The sequence below is a fragment of the Mustela putorius genome, unplaced genomic scaffold, assembly GCF_011764305.1.
Source record: "Mustela putorius furo isolate JIRA1106 unplaced genomic scaffold, ASM1176430v1.1 tig00003983_pilon_pilon_pilon, whole genome shotgun sequence".
Classification (NCBI taxonomy): domain Eukaryota; kingdom Metazoa; phylum Chordata; class Mammalia; order Carnivora; family Mustelidae; genus Mustela; species Mustela putorius.
This window is the reverse complement of record NW_025422123.1, coordinates 18,835,152-18,851,034: the sequence shown is the minus strand read 5'-3', so window position 1 is coordinate 18,851,034 and position 15,883 is coordinate 18,835,152. Positions and strand designations below refer to the sequence as shown.

The 15,883-nt window shown below is 41.2% G+C and overlaps 1 non-coding gene across 2 annotated transcripts; it reads left to right on the top strand.

Annotated features, from left to right (window-relative positions):
* Nucleotides 1-1,446: 1,446 nt before the first annotated feature.
* On the top strand, nucleotides 1,447-15,248 carry LOC101693728. 2 transcript variants are annotated; one of them, XR_006604136.1, is made up of 5 exons: nucleotides 1,447-1,529; nucleotides 1,822-1,897; nucleotides 7,685-7,736; nucleotides 12,957-13,098; nucleotides 14,893-15,248. It is a non-coding gene; the product is annotated as an uncharacterized LOC101693728 (transcript). The 2 variants fall into 2 exon arrangements; XR_006604135.1 differs by lacking the exon at nucleotides 1,447-1,529 and having other exon boundaries at nucleotides 1,593-1,897.
* The last annotated feature ends 635 nt before the right edge of the window (nucleotides 15,249-15,883 follow it).

The following is a 15,883-nucleotide window of genomic DNA, read 5'->3' as shown; positions in this document are numbered from 1 at the left end:
GAATCCAAAAAAAGTTTTTGTACATTGCATATGTTTAAAGAATCTCTTAAATCTCTCGAACCTATAGATTTCCACTGCTTCTCTGATTTTCATGCAATTAAAAAAAACTCCTTATCACCACAATCTAAGAGTAGAGAATTCTTTGTGAACGTGTTGGTCACTTGGCGTGCGGAACAGTGCTTCTCAAACTTGAATGTGCATGGAAATCCCTGGGGCCCTTAAGACGTGTGTTCTAGAGGGATGGGAGTCGAGCCTCTGAGGCCTGTATGTCTAACAACTTCCCGGGTGATCTGTATGCTGCTAGCGCAGGGACCGCTCTCTGAACCTCAAGCCTGTTGAGCTCCACGCTACAGATTTTGCTGAATTTGGTTGCATCCCTGAAGTGTTCACCCTTGTCCTGCATTTCCCATAAATTGGCATCTTGAAGCTTGACTGAATTCCTCTGGTCAGTTGTTTTGGCAAGAATCCTTCACAGGCAGTGCTGTCCACTTTCTACTACATGGCATTGGGAGGACTGTCATGTCTGGCTGCCCCACTTCTAGTGATGTCAGGTGTGTAGAGTGGTGGGCCTGACCTTTCCATTCTTGCGATCTCTATCAGTGGTTTTAGTAGCTGTTGATAGAACCATCGTCCAGATTAGTGGTTCTTAAAGCTGTCTGCATGTCACTTAGAAAGATTCTAAAAAACACTGATGTCAGAGTCCTTTTCCAAATCAGTGAGGGACCCAGGCAGGGTGGGGGGGGGGTGAGGGAAGAGGGAGAGAGAGAATATGCGTGTGTACTTGTGCACCTGCATGTGTTTTAAGCCCCTAACCAGGTGATTCTAATAGGTTCCACATAGGGGGCTGAAAAGCAATAGGTCTAGGTCACATTTTTTTTTCATTCTGGTTTCCAACCTATCAATCTATCCCTTTTCCTTCACTTATTTTGCTGAGCTCTTAATGGGTAGACCTGCTCTTTTAAAGACTGAGCCAGGTGACATGTTGCAAAATAAATCAGGCTTCACTCCTAGCATGAAGCCACTCCCGCCTCTCCACATAGCCTCTCGTGCTCCCAGGGACCCACCTCTCCAGGGACCTTATGCTACTTTTGAATGTCCAGAGCTTGTCTCCCCACCAAGGCCACCCCCTCATGTCCCACAAGCCTCACAGGTGATCTTGGGGGGGTGACGTGGATGGGCTTTTAATTTCTCTACTACTTCACCTTTTTTAAGTGAGCGATGGTTTTGCTTCTAAAAGAAAGAGGAAAAAGAAAGTGTGAAAAGACCCACTGTGCCTAACTCTGCACTTTTGCCTTAAATCCTAATGAGTCATTGAAATCCTCTCGAATCCTGTCTCCAGGCTCCAGAGGACACCTGAATTAAAGTCCCAAGATTAATTTGGAAAGTGAAAAGCATTAGCCTCCCCTAATCTTACCCAGTTTTGCCAGTCTGGGCTGTACTGGCAAGAGGAGGGAGGAGGATCTGTCTAGATAAAAAGGAAAAGGATTGGAAAGCTAGAAGGTCGTCACATGCTACAGGAGGAAAAGCTGGTCAGAGTCTTCTTTTTGAATTCTTTCTATCTGGCTTCCTCACTTGTCCTCTCTCTATATTAAAAATGTATTGGTTATTCCATTCGGTGTTGAGAACACCAACGTGTGACGATAAACTCCGTTCGTGAGACGGAACACAGAACACGGGCAGCCTTGGGGATGAGGAACAGCTGTGATTTGGGGCACAAGTCCAAAGCATGACTTCACACTGCTCTGTCCGGTTGCATTTCTCCCTGCTCTCTGGCTGTCTGTGCAGAAGTGTCTTCATCAGTCTCTCTCTGTCGATTTGCAGGAAGCCTTAAGCATACTTCAATGGCCGAGGACGAATGGAGTCCATCCGGTGGCTCTTGGCCGCAGCAGGAGTAGAGGTAAGATGCTGGGTTTATTCGTATTATTTTCATCATGGGGTTGTTGAGCACTTCCTTGGGGAGCAGGTGTAAGAAACGCCTATGATTCCTGACCAAAAAGCCAATTTTGCCACCTGCCCTTGAGATACTAGGCTGTGAGTGAATGAGTTAGTTCTTTTAAGTAAGCACCCAGATATCATGGAAACTGGTTGTTGGGACTGAGCGGACCCACGATGAAGTAATCATCACGAATAAAGAAAGGAAGGGAGAGAGGAAGGAGTCATGGAAGGAAGGAAGGGACTCGTTCTAGCAAACAGCCTCTTTTCATTTCATCCTGTCCGCCAAGTGTTGGATTTATGTAACTACATTTGTCTCGTGAATATTGAGAAACAGGTAGTTTTCTTTAAAGATTTTTATTTATTTATTTATTTGACAGAGAGAAATCACAAGTAGATGGAGAGGCAGGCAGAGAGAGAGAGAGGGAAGCAGGCTCTCCACTGAGCAGAGAGCCCGATGTGGGACTCGATCCCAGGACTCTGAGATCATGACCTGAGCCGAAGGCAGCGGCTTAACCCACTGAGCCACCCAGGCGCCCAGTAGTTTTCTTTAAACACACAGAAGGGTCTCAGAGATACTGATGTAAGAACATATCATTCATTACCAAAAATATAACCATCCTATATTTTAATGAATTTTAAAAAGTCTATTATTGGGGTGCCTGGGTGGCTCAGTGGGTTAAGCCTCTGCCTTCGGCTCAGGTCATGATCTCAGGATCCTGGGGTTGAGCCCTGGGATTGAGCCCGCATCAGACTCTCTGCTCAGCAGGGAGCCTGCTTCCCCCCACTCTCTCTCTGCCTACTTGTGATTTCTATCTGTGTGTCAAATAAATAAAATCTTTTTAAAAAATTCTATTCTCAACGTACTTTAAAGCTGCTATTGAAGTTTATACTGACCTTTCAAAGATAAATATTTGTATCTGTATATACATTCACTGTGAATATAAAGCAATTAGCCTCTTCTGTAACCCACACAGAATTTTTTTTTTCTAGTCACTCCTAAGTGGTCTCTTAGATCCAAAGACGAAAGAACAGGGAGTTTTATTCACACTCAGTGGTTTAACGTGCAAATAGCATGTAATCCCATTCACTTGGTACTTGTTAGGATGCTCTGTGTTCTGTTTGGGCCCTGACAGCAGACATCATATTCATTTGTTCACTAGGAGTGCAGATACCGTATATGAATGCAGCTTAGGACACAGTTTATTATTTAAATATTTTATGAAACATACCTTTTATGGTATCTGGTGGTACAGAGGATTAAAGACATTTTAGGAGAAGAGAACAGATGTTTTATTCTAGAATCTGAAGAAACCCATGAAGCTGCTTCCCAGGAAAAAGCCCCATGTACCTATAATTGTAGGGACTCCAAGAAGCCACAAAATACACAACTGTATCCTAGGCCCCCAGGTTAAGCATTTCTGCTATAAGAAAGCAGCAAATCCTTGTGAAAAGTTCATTATCACTTTTTTCAAAAATTCTTGTGTTAGGAATTTTCTTAAACTTTAAATTAAAACTTGAAAATATGTAAAGTATAAAGAATGTTATAATAAACAAACAAACATGATGCCACTATGTGGAATGAGAAATTATTGTTATTTTGTCATATTTGCCTTTAGTCTTTTTTTTTTTTTTGGTTAAAGATTTTTATTTATTTAACAGAGAGAGAGACAGGGAGAGAGGGATACACAAGCAGGGGGAGTTGGAGAGGGAGAAGCAGGCTTCCCACCTATCAGGGAGCCTGATGTGGGGCTCCATTCCAGGACCCTGGGATCATGACCTGAGCCAAAGGCAGATGCTTAATGACTGAGCCACCCAGGTGCCCATTGCCTTCAGTCTTAAAAGAAAGGGGGGGGGTGGGTTTAATATATTCATATACTCTTAACAGATAAAGCTGAAATTTGTTCATTCATTCATTCATTTTTTTTAAAGATTTTATTTATTCATTGGACAGAGATCACAAGCAGGCAGAGAGGCAGGCAGAGAGAGAGGAGGAAGCAGGCCCCCCGCTGGGCAGAGAGCCCAATGTGGTGCTCGCTCCCAAGACCCTGAGATCATGACTTGAGCTGAAGACAGAGGCTTTAACCCACTGAGCCACCCAGGCGCCCCCTGATAAAACTAAAATTCAGTCCAGCCATCACACCCATGTCCACTTAAATAACCCCTATCCAGTTAGTCCAGCCTTTATATTTTTACATTTATGTGTGTCCTCACCAAACACTGGCTTCTGTGCCTTTTGAAAGAATTTATGTGTTTCCCTTTGTGACTCATTCTGTCTTTTCCTCCTTGCACTCAATATTATGTCTTTGAGATCCATCCATACTGAGATGGATAAAAGACAGAGGAACAAATGATGGCAGCGGGGAATAAGGGTCATTCCTTGATAATTATTTTATAAATCCCAATTTTTATGTATTGTTGCATTAACATTAGATCTGGATAAAATATTGCAAAGCACACAGGAGACAATGTGAACTCAAAACCCACCTGTCAAAAACATTCTAATTTCTCCAGAGGGGGCACTATTTTTTAGTATATAATAATAAAAAAAAAATTTGAACTTGTCGTTTCTTCAAAACGATAAAAGGACAATTCTTTCTGAGCCATATGAAGGTCCTTCCTGGATCTTCTGACTCCTCAAAGTTTTTATATTCAGTGTTGGTATTGTAGCTGGTCATAATTAGAAGAAAATCCTATAGTCAATATTGACCTTCCGTGCCTGACTTTTCCTTTTGATGTGAGTCATGGCAAATTTTCAAAAGTGAACTCCACATGCTCTTGCATACACAACTTTGTTAAAATGGCCCTGCTTCATTTATTCTTAGAGCCCAGGGCCTCTCTTACAGTAAGTCTTCCAGCAAAAGATATCCCTAAGAAAGACACACCCTTAAAAACAAAAACATTCAGGCGGGAAACCTTTGCTGTGTGATCTGGTCAAACTCAGTCTAAACCTACCAGAAAATTCCCCAGTTGGTATGTGGTCTGTGGGGGTTTGCTGTATCCCATGCCGGTCCATGGCCACACTCAGACTATGAGTTCCTGGGTGCGGCCCTCTCTGCAGCCTGCTCTCAGGGATTGACCTGGTAATGAAGGAGCAGGAGGCTGGCTGAGGACAAAGCAAAAGCTGGCGCCTTGCACCCCCCCTTCACCCGCTCCCCTCCATAGGTGTGGCATTCCTCAGGCACCCCTGACTGCCATAAAACGATAAATAGTTAACTTGCTGAGATCACAGTCCTGCAAGGTAGGAGTCTCCCTTGATTTGCAAATGTCCTTGAGATTTACAACAAAAAAGTTACCTTATCAATAGCCCTAATGTCCAGGTTCGAACCTGCAATAAACGACCCTTGCTGCTTGGCTTTGACTCACGTCTATGGTGGTCTTTTAAGGTGGGGGTAATATTCAGTTGGCATTTCAGTAACGCCTCGCTTGGAATTGGAGTTTGGGCTCCAAGCCCTGCTCTTTTATAGCTTGGCCAAAGCAGAGGGTAAAAGTCAGATGGAGCACCTGACATGAGGTATTCGAGGAGAAATTGAAATCATAAAGGTATACTTTCCCCCCTATCACACTATATGAAAGTCATAAGTAATATTCAAATTTAGGAAAAATGCTTTTTGGGAAGGTTTTACACCCTTGTTATCCCTATCTGTATTTTCATATTTGATGTCAACTTTGGAGTGATTTCTTCCTATAAAGATTATCGAAATACAAATTACACAGTTAGCAAAATGATGCTATCTAAAATGTAATGGGTTTAGGGGGAAGGGATTCTAGCCCTGGTTCTTCCACCTTTTAGCTGAGGGACTTTAGGGAAGTCACTTAACCTCTCTGGGCTTCATAAGCATCACGCGAAGGCTTGGAAAAGAAGAGCACCAAGAGTTATAGTTAATGCTGGTCTTCAAGGTTTAGGAATGAGGGTGATATGATATCTTGGTTTAATTTTAAATATCCAGGAACACCACCAGGGAACCACATTATTAATATCTTTTCATCATTCCAAATTATAAATCTAAAATTTAAAAATTATTTTCGTGACAATGGGGGTAGAATAGAATCTTTGGGGGAAGAAACTGTTTTCCAAGTACATGTTGGGTTTTCCATCTCTAATAATGATGACAGAAAAAATACAGAAAACTCGTTGCATTTAAATTTTCTATTAAAATTATACTGTACAAAATGTACATGTCCAATCTATGGATGTGTTTTAGAGATTGATTTTAAAGTATCCAGAAGTTAACTAGTAATAATCTAACAAAACAGACATCTAAGACAAGATGTTGAAAGCAACAAGATATAAACTACACCTTGATTAGTGTTTCCTTAATGCCATAAAGTGTATTTTGAATTTACTCAGTACTATTGTTCCATTGCCACCATGTATTTCCTGAGATTTGCAGCAATTTTGTTTTTCTGTGTCTAAGCCTCTTGGGCTTAAAAAGAGAATATAGAATAGAATGATGAAACTAACATTTGCTTGTTCTCGAACCCTGGAAATGAGGGACAACAAACACCACCCAAGGGAAAGTTCTGAGGCAAACAGTAACAACGTTCAATATTGAGCCAAACGTGAGAGTTAGTCTTCCTTAGATAAGATCTCTTTTAGCCATCATGACAACATCATGCGTAGGTGAAATGCCAATAGAGTATTACCCCCACCTTAAAAGACCACCAGAGACGTGAGTCAAAGCCAATCAGCAAGGGTCGTTTATTGCAGGTTCGAACCTGGACCTCTACGCCGCTCGTTGCCGATAACGCCGAGAGGTCCAGAGCTGGGTTGGTGCAGGGTTTTTATAGACAAGTACAAACAAGTTTCGGGTGGGGCTGAGCTGATTGATTGACAGTTTGAACAGGCATACTTGGCATCAGTGAATTGGGTCAGGGGACCCCGCGCGAAAGCAGACAAAGCAATCTTACAGAAGCAGAACTGGCCGGTTAGCCCACGCATGCGAAAAAAGCACTATCAGGATATTGAAGGCCTGGTTACTATCAAGTAAAGACAATTGGGAGTCTACTGGTGGAATGTTACATTCCTGCTATCAAGCATCCTTGTTAGTGAGAATTAGGTTTAGAAGAAATTTAACTTTATTTACTTTTCCTTCTACCTCCGCCTCCTTCGGTTTTTTATGGAGGGGAGGGTGACATTAGGGCTATCGATAAGGTAACTTCTTTGTTGTAATCTCAAGGACATTTGCAAACCAAGGGAGACTCCTGTCTTGCAGGATTGTGATCTCAGCAAGTTAACTATTTATCGTTTTATGGCAGTCAGGGGTGCCTGAGGAATGCTACACATATGGAGGGGAGCGGGTGAAGGGGGGGGTGCAAGGCGCCAGCTTTTGCTTTGTCCTCAGCCAGCCTCCTGCTCCTTCATTGGTAGTAGCTTCATTTTCACACATTAGGAAACTGAAATTAGAAGAGAGTAACTTATCTGAGCCAATGAAGGGGAGTAGTAGCCCGCTTTCAGATTGCGATCTGGGAAGTCTACCTGAAAGGCTCCGGCCACACAACAGGGGGTATCAGTATTACTCAGTCACCTGAATTCAGTAAACCCTTTGCTTTGGTTTTATATAAAAACGTCCTTAGGTCCATCGAACCTGGAAAAGGCCAGTATGCATTCAATAATTACTTGAAACATTGGTTTCCTTGGTGGTTAGACCTTTTATTTTTACTCAACTCTTTTTCCATGATATCAAAAGTAAGAATAACAATAAAAATGATAGTAGCAACATATTCTTATGTTCTTTCTTTCGTTCTTTAGTTTGAAGAAGAACTTTTTGAAACACGTGAAGAATTTGAGAGATTAATCCAAGGTGAGGAAAAAAAAGGCTTGCATGTTAGCTACATTGACCAAGGATGAGATCTCTGAGAGGTGTGCGCGCGTGCGCGCGCGCACACACACACACACACACACACACACATGCGTACACATATTCTAAGAGTGGAGAAAATTAGGTAGACAATATCTATGATATCTGTCAGGAAGGCAGCACTTAGGTCTTGCAACAAACCAATGGGTGGGCACAGCAGGGGGAGCCCTGCCCCCGAGCTAAATTGTAATAATTTCAGCACCATCTCCTTGTTTCCTCAGCCCTAGGGATGATACTTTCTGCAGCTGTCACCTTCATGATACTGTATCATCCCTTTGTTGCTTCTCAGATCTCCAGGACCTAGTCATTGTCTTTGTACCTCGGTATGCTTCAAGTAACTTCTGCCTCCCCCTGAGTCCTGGCTGATGTAATTCAAGGGCAGGAAATGTCCTGACAGTGAAACCGGGAGGCAATTGCAGAAAAACCAGGATGTTTTTGCCATGGATTCAGTCCAGAAAGCTGGTTCAACTTAAGGAAAAATGGGAAAAGTGCCATCTTTACTGTTACCTTTCTGAGGAAGCGTCAGACAGACTGACAGACAGAGGGAAGGAAGGATGGGGCAGAGAGAGTGGGATTCTTTTAAATTAAACCACTGCCCTCTCAAGGTGCCATTGTTGTGTAATGCAAGGATTCCCTGGAAGATGAACAAGAAAGCCCAAAACAAAGAGCTGTCTTTCTGATGGGAGGCCGCGTGAAGGAGTGCTTTGAATTCCAGGTTGAGGTTAAATATTATTGTCTCCTAAGCTAAGAGGAGTAATGGAAAGGCTTAAGCTGGTGTTATGACTCCAGGCAGTGCATGTGGGTAGATAAGAAGGGCCCATCTGCTCAGCATCACTCATCATCTGGAAATGCAAATCAAAACCACAATGAGGGGTCACCTCACACCTGTCAGAATGGCTAAAACCAGTACCATGAGAAACGACAAGTGTTGGTGAGGATGTGGAGAAAAAGGAACCCTTGTGCACTGTTGCGGGGAATGCAAGCTGGTGCAGCCACTGTGGAAAACAGCCTGGAGATTCCTCAAAAAGTTAAAAATAGAGATACCCTCTGATTGAGGAATCCCACTCTTTGGGTATTGACTTAAAGAATATGAAAACAGTAATCTGAAGAGATATATGCACGCTGTGTTTATCACAGCACTATTCGCAATAGCCAAATGTTGGCAGCAGTCCAAGTGTCCACCAGTAGGTGAATAGATAAAGAAGATGTGGTATCTGTATACCATGGAATATTACTCAGCCAAAAAAGGAATGAAATCTTGTCATTTGCAATGACATGGACCGACCTAGAAGGTACAATGCTAAGCAAAACAAGCCAGCCAGAGAAAGACAAATACGAAATGACTTCGCTCCTATGTGAAATTCAAGAAACAAGAACAATGAGCAATGAAAACAAGAGACTAGCCAAAACAAAAACAAAAAACCAAAACCAAACCCAAACCAAAACAACAACAACAAAACCAAACACAACCCCCCCCCCCACCGACTCTTAACTATAGAGAACAAAGTGGGAGGAGGTTGGGGGGGTGAGTGAAATAGGTGAAGGGGGTTAAGAGCACACTCACCGCGGTGAGCGTGGAGGAATGCACAGAATTGGTGAATCCCTATAGTGTATGCCTGGAACTAATAGAACACCATATGTTAACTGTCCTGGAATTAAATTTAAAAGCTTAATTAAAAAAAAAAAAAAGGACATGGAGCACTGGGTGTAGGGCATAAACAATGAATTTTGGAACACACACACAAAAAACTAAATTAAATTAAATTAATTTTTTAAAAAAAGAGAGAGAGCCCTGTGAGGGTTGAGTTAACGGCTAGGACATTATTAACAATGGTTTGGAGGGAAAGAGTCTCACCAGCTGTGTGGCCGCAAGAATGAAGAATAAGTGATGAGAAAGGGACATTCTTGACCAGAGAGAAAGCTTCTGTCTCTGCACTTTGTTGTATCTCCTAGAGGACTCAGCCACAAGTCTTGCCTTCTACATGTCTTTCTGTGAATAAATGCATACATATTTCTCCTTTTGGAGTAGTCGCTAACATATCTTAATCCTATTCAATTACGTAGTCTCATCTGTAGCACCTTAAGAGTTAAAGAAGACTCCGTTGCTACCATCAGGGACAGTAAAGAGCCCAACTTTTCCTTTGTACCTTTAAAGGTGGAACCCTGATATATGAACAAGTGCCCATGGTCCAAATCGATGGAATGAATTTGGTAGAAACCAGAGCTATCCTACGATACCTAGCTGCAAAATACAACTTGTATGGAAGGAACCTACAGGAACAAGCCTGGTGACAACAACTACTTCTTACTTAAAATGAAGTTTTTTAAAAAAAAAAGGAAATTCTAACGTTTAGTCATGTTAGCAATCCTATGTAGTTCTTGGTGGAATGAAAATTCTTTTCTTGTTTTATAACTTCTTATTATGGAAAAATCTAAAACATCAAAGGAGAGAGAATGGTGAAATAAACCGTATAAACACATTTGCTTTAAACAATTATCGATCCATGGCCAATTACCCAGTTTATTTCATTTTCTGATTCTGTATTGAGAACAAAGCAAGGACAAAAACTAGTGAAAGAAATCTGCCTCTTCCTGTTGCAATCTCTATTCCTCTCCACTAGGTGGGAATAAAGCACAGGGTAAATCACAAGAACAAACTCAAAATTTGGAGTGGGACGTTGGGAAACTGATTCAGGAAGTAGCCTTTGGAAACCACCTCTTTAGTCTCTGGTTCACCAGATAGGCTCCCCCCCAACCCACCCGCCCCCCAGTGTCCCACACATTCTTAATTTTCACATGTACACACTTGTCCCTTTGCAATGGGCAGACCTGTCTACAAACTAGCAAACAGTCTTGTCTTAACTGAATTTTTAAAAACAGCAACACTCAATTACAAATTATTGCACAGAATTAGAAAACTATTCGTTGTTAAACAACAAATAGTCCATTTTTACCAAAGGGGGTGTGTTTTAAATAAATATCTCATGGTTTTAAAGAATATATATATTTTCAGAAACTTCATTTTAAAATGCTTAAAGCAGTAAAATTTTTGGAATAGATCTCGTATTTTTAAATCTTAACATAAGCTTTCTCTTGCTTTCCAACCGAATCTAATTGCCAAATTTCTGCTGATTGCATCTAGCAGTGTAGTTTAACCCATTCTTCCGTCTCTGTGTTTCCTGTCATTTGGTTGTTAGATATAGAGGTTTTTTTTTTTTTTTTAAAGATTTTATTTATTTATTTGACAGAGAGAGATCACAAGTAGGCAGAGAGGCAGGCAGAGAGAGAGGAGGAAGCAGGCACCCTGCTGAGCAGAGAGCCCAATGTGGGACTCGATCCCAGGACTCTGAGATCATGACCTGAGCCGAAGGCAGCGGCTTAACCCACTGAGCCACCCAGGCGCCCCTATAGAGGTTTTATCAGACTCAAGTTCTAGTGGTTTTTGCAGCACTATTTCATAGGTATTGGTGCATTCCCCAGTCAGGAAGCAAAAAATGTCTGCTTGTCCTTTCTTTATGATAGTAACAGCCATTGGTATTCAGCGATATCATTCCTTCTGCATTTATTATCTGGGATACTTCTATAAAGAAAAACTTTCCTTCATCTACCATCTGGTTATCTGGAATACAATTTCCTCTAGGAAAGACATGGTAGACTTTTGTTTACCAATTTTCCAGATGAGTTGGCTCATCTGTGTCCTACCAATTAATTATTGTTATTGTTCTAGTGTCACTATGGGCTCTTCATTTTATGTATCTTTGATGCATTTCAGTTCACTTCAGTTGTTACTCTTATTTATGCTCAAATTGTTCTGCCCTTGGCCAGTGGGAGTGAAGTTGCTCCTGGAATGTTTGACCTTACTCTAGTGGTCTCTGATACTCCTTATTACCTCCTGGATAACCCAGATTAACCTGCTACATCTCTTTCTTTCTTTCTTTCTTTTTAAAAAAAATTAATTATTTGACAGAGGGAGAGAGAGCTTACAAGTAGGTAGAGAGGCAGGAGGAAGAGGGCTCCCTGCCGAGCAGAGAGCCCTATGTGGGCCCGATCTGAGGACCCTGAGATCATGACCTGAGCTATTTGCTGCAGACACCACATCTGAGGGTTCTGTGAGCTGACAGGAATCAGCTAGATGGCACCCTTTCAGGGTCTCTCAGGCGGTTCTTCTCTCAGATGTCTGGCGCCTGGGTTGGGAGAGCTGGAACAAATGGGCCTGGCAGGGTATGTCTCCTCCTCCACATGACTTCTCCGTGAAGCCAGCTTGAGCTCCTTCGATGAGGTGGCTGACTTCCCTCAGAGTGAAATTTTGGAGACTACCAGGTGGAAGCTTAAGGCGTCTTATGACCTAGTCTTGGAAGTCTCAGAAATTACTTCCCTACATTTTGTTGGTCAAGTATGTCCCCGAGGCCCATTCAGATTCAAAGAGAGAATGAGACTTATTCTCAATAGCAGAAGTAGCAAAGAATTTGAGGCTCTTTCAAGATACTCATTGCTATTCTAGGTTAAAGTTAAAAGAACTATGGATCCAAAAGATTAGGAGACTCACTTTGGACCAGGACAGTGGTTTCCCAGTGCCCAGACCAGTAGTCTTTTCACTATGCCACGGTACCTTGTCTAACATGAAATCTATTTTTCGATTCATTCTGGCACAGATTTGTGAGTGGTGACAAGGGGGAACTTGTCCAGTCAGTCCTGTGCTTTCTTGAATTGTTCTACTAAGTTTGAGAACCTTCAATCCAGACAGAGAAGTTGTTGGCAGCACAGAGGTCCCTGGTGATCTCTTCCCCAACATTTATAGACAGGGGCCATTTCACTGTTATTATAACTTTTAAATAGCCAAATATGATCTTTGCCTCATTTATGACTTTAGGATTATTTTAATACTTTGTGTGTGTTTTAATTAGCACTTACTTCACACAGTTGATCTTCAAACAGACATAATTGCTCCCACACTTTAGTCCTATTATTTTTCTATTTCTCAGATTGATCTTACGATCTCAGAGGAAGAGCAGGCAGGCAGAAATACTTGATTTTAACTCATGGGGCACTGAGATACCAGCCATGAGGCAGGAGGCACTCCGGCATTCGTTAACTTGTTTCTTTGGCTATGGAAATGATGGCTCCTTTATCTGCAACTCTTTTGAATTATGGACCCTTCTGTAGGACTGACATGTATGTAGAGGGCTTGAGGGACCTGAGCAACATGATTCTGTTCTTTCCACTCTCCCTGCCTGGAGAAAAGGAGATGAATCTTGACTACATCCTTGAAAAAGCCACTACAAGATTCTTCCCTGTCTATGAGAAGGTAAGTGACAAACTTCTGTCTTGCCCTGTGACTTGGATCAAGGGGGAGAAAAAGCAATAAACTCCGAGTAGAGAACTTCAACAACCTCAAAGTAAAGAACTTCAGTGGATGAAAGATCCCAAAAACACTTTGTGAAAGCAAACCTCCTCCCTCCGTCGCAGTTACAAAACAAGTCTGCCCTTCTTCCTTGCACCCCAGTCTTCTACATTTTGCTTTTTTTTTCTAAAAGATGTCATGGATAACTTCAGCAAAATTTGTGGTTCTAGTGCTGACAGAATTTCAGTTGCTTGATTTAATTTTGGAGTAAAAACTGAGTCTTATCAGATGATTCTATGGGGGAAAAAAACCCCACACTAATTAGAGAGGGGGAGTGAGGGGAAAGAATGGATATTATTTATAAGATACACTTCATAGTACCAAGGCTCAGGGGACTTTATAAGGCTTATCAGAATTCTACACAATACTGAAAATGTTAAGAAAACAATTTTTCCCCAAATAGTACTACTTTTCATTGTCTCTGCATTTTTTTGAAGATTTTATTTATTTATTTGACAAACAGAGATCACAAGTAGGCAGAGAGGCAGGCAGAAAGAGAGGAGGAAGCAGGTTCCCCGCTGAGCAGAGAGTCTGATGTGGGGCTCGATCCCAGCACCCTGAGATCATGACCCACACTGAAGGCAGAGGCTTTAGCCCACTGAGCCACCCAGACACCACTTAAGTGATTTTTATCTTATTGTTTTACCAGTATTGACAATGGAATGAATGTTTAACATCACTATTCCCAAGGGCTTAAGTTTTTGTTGTGAGATACTTTGAAGTACAGAGAGTTCTCTTGTGGCTAAAAACAGTTCTCATTATCATCATGCTGACCCAGATGACCCTCTTCCCTCTGCTACAGGTAGTGCTACCCAAATAACTCCCAAGAACTGCAGGAAGGGTGAATTTGTATCATTCACTTATCCCTTCATTCAGCCATTCATTATGACTGAAGAACCCACTAACTGCTTTATGCCAAGACCTGCCCGAAAGATACAAAGATGCCCTCAAGGAACACACCTAATGGGTGAGACAAGCACATAGATAACCTCAATATAAGGTAGCAAGTTTAAAAATAAAGTGGAATAGGAAAGCTGAAGAGGGTCATCTGGTATTTTTATGTAGTCTGCCTCATTTGGATACAACATGGTCTTCTATTGTTTAAAAATTCCATGATTATATAAAATTCCATGTGTTGTGTTCAGAATAATCTTATTTTAAATGCTGAAAATCATAAACAGCTGAAATATTCAGTACTTGAAAAGGGTCCACATAAATGAAGACACATCCATTGGGTAGAATTTTATGCAACCACCTAAAGGTGTATTTTCCAAGATTACAGAATGACATGGAAAAATCCTCATGACATAAGGACTTCTATTTATTAGTTATACATTAGGATACTCTGGAATATTTACTTTTATGAATAATGTTACAACAGCACCTTCATAGGTATACATTTTTCCACATTTAAGATGGTATCATTAGGATGCAGTCTGAAAAATGGGGCCAGGTGATTACAGTCTATGAACATTTTTGTGGTTCTTGAGAAATATTGCTAACTTGGTTTGTATGAGGGTAGCATTGCTTCACAAAGCCACACGATGTATGAAAACTCCATTTTATCCCCTGCTCCTACCAGCTATAAGGAATATAATTTTTACACACTTTCTGTCACATGCAAAAATATGCATCATTTATATTTTGTCTGTTTTGCCATATTCTCTTCTCATGGATAGCATTACTTCTGCATTTTAGGAATTCAAGGCCAGAATCAGCTGCATTCCCACAATTCACAAATTTCTGCAGCCTGGGAGCCAAAGGAAGCCTCCACTAGATGAAGTTTCCACTGAGACCGTGAAGAACATCTTCAAATTTGAACGCGGCATTTTTCTTAAAAACATGGGCACTATAGTAGCCGAGTATTAGCAAGCAAAGAGTTCTCAAGAACTCGTATATGTTTCACTTTGCTTTCACAGAAGTGCCTAGAGCGACACCATCAGGCCACTTTAATAAAGTAATAAACAAAAGGAAATAAACTACCATATACTTTGTAAATCAGACAACTCTTTTCCATAAAACAATAGAACGCCAATAAATCAGAATCATCCAAAGAAAGATTCTTCTGCATTCTACTTTTTTGCAAAAGAGTAAAATCGTAAATAAGTCAATAGATCTCAAGGGCTTCTTTAAAAAAACAAAACACCCCACAAATACAAATATTGTCACTCACTTCCATATCCTTTTGGAATAAGCCCAGAACAAGGCATAGCTTCAAGCTAGTTTTTTTTTTTTTTAGATTTTATTTATCTTTTTTTTTTTTTAAAGATTTTATTTATTAGCAGTTGAGAGAAAGAGAAAGAGAGAAAACATGAATTGGGGGGAGAGGCAGAAGCAGGAGAAGCAGGCTCCCTGCTGAGCAGCCCCTGTGGGACTCTGTCCCAGGACCCTGAGATCATGACCTCAGCCAAAATCAGATGCTTAACCCACTGAGCCACCCAGGCACCCCTAGTTTCTAACTTTCAATCACTAAAGTATTTTACAGATATGGCATATATTTTTATAATCAATTTCACATTTAGTTGCTACTTTTATACTTTTTTCAAACTATAGTCATAGTCTGTCTGGGGTTTCTATTTGGTTAAACTGGTAGGTTCGTTCTTTCTTCCTTCCTTCCCTTAATTGAATTACCTATCACTGGAAGCCTAATGCCTTCCTTGAAAGTCCGCTGGGAAAGGGAACTGAACAC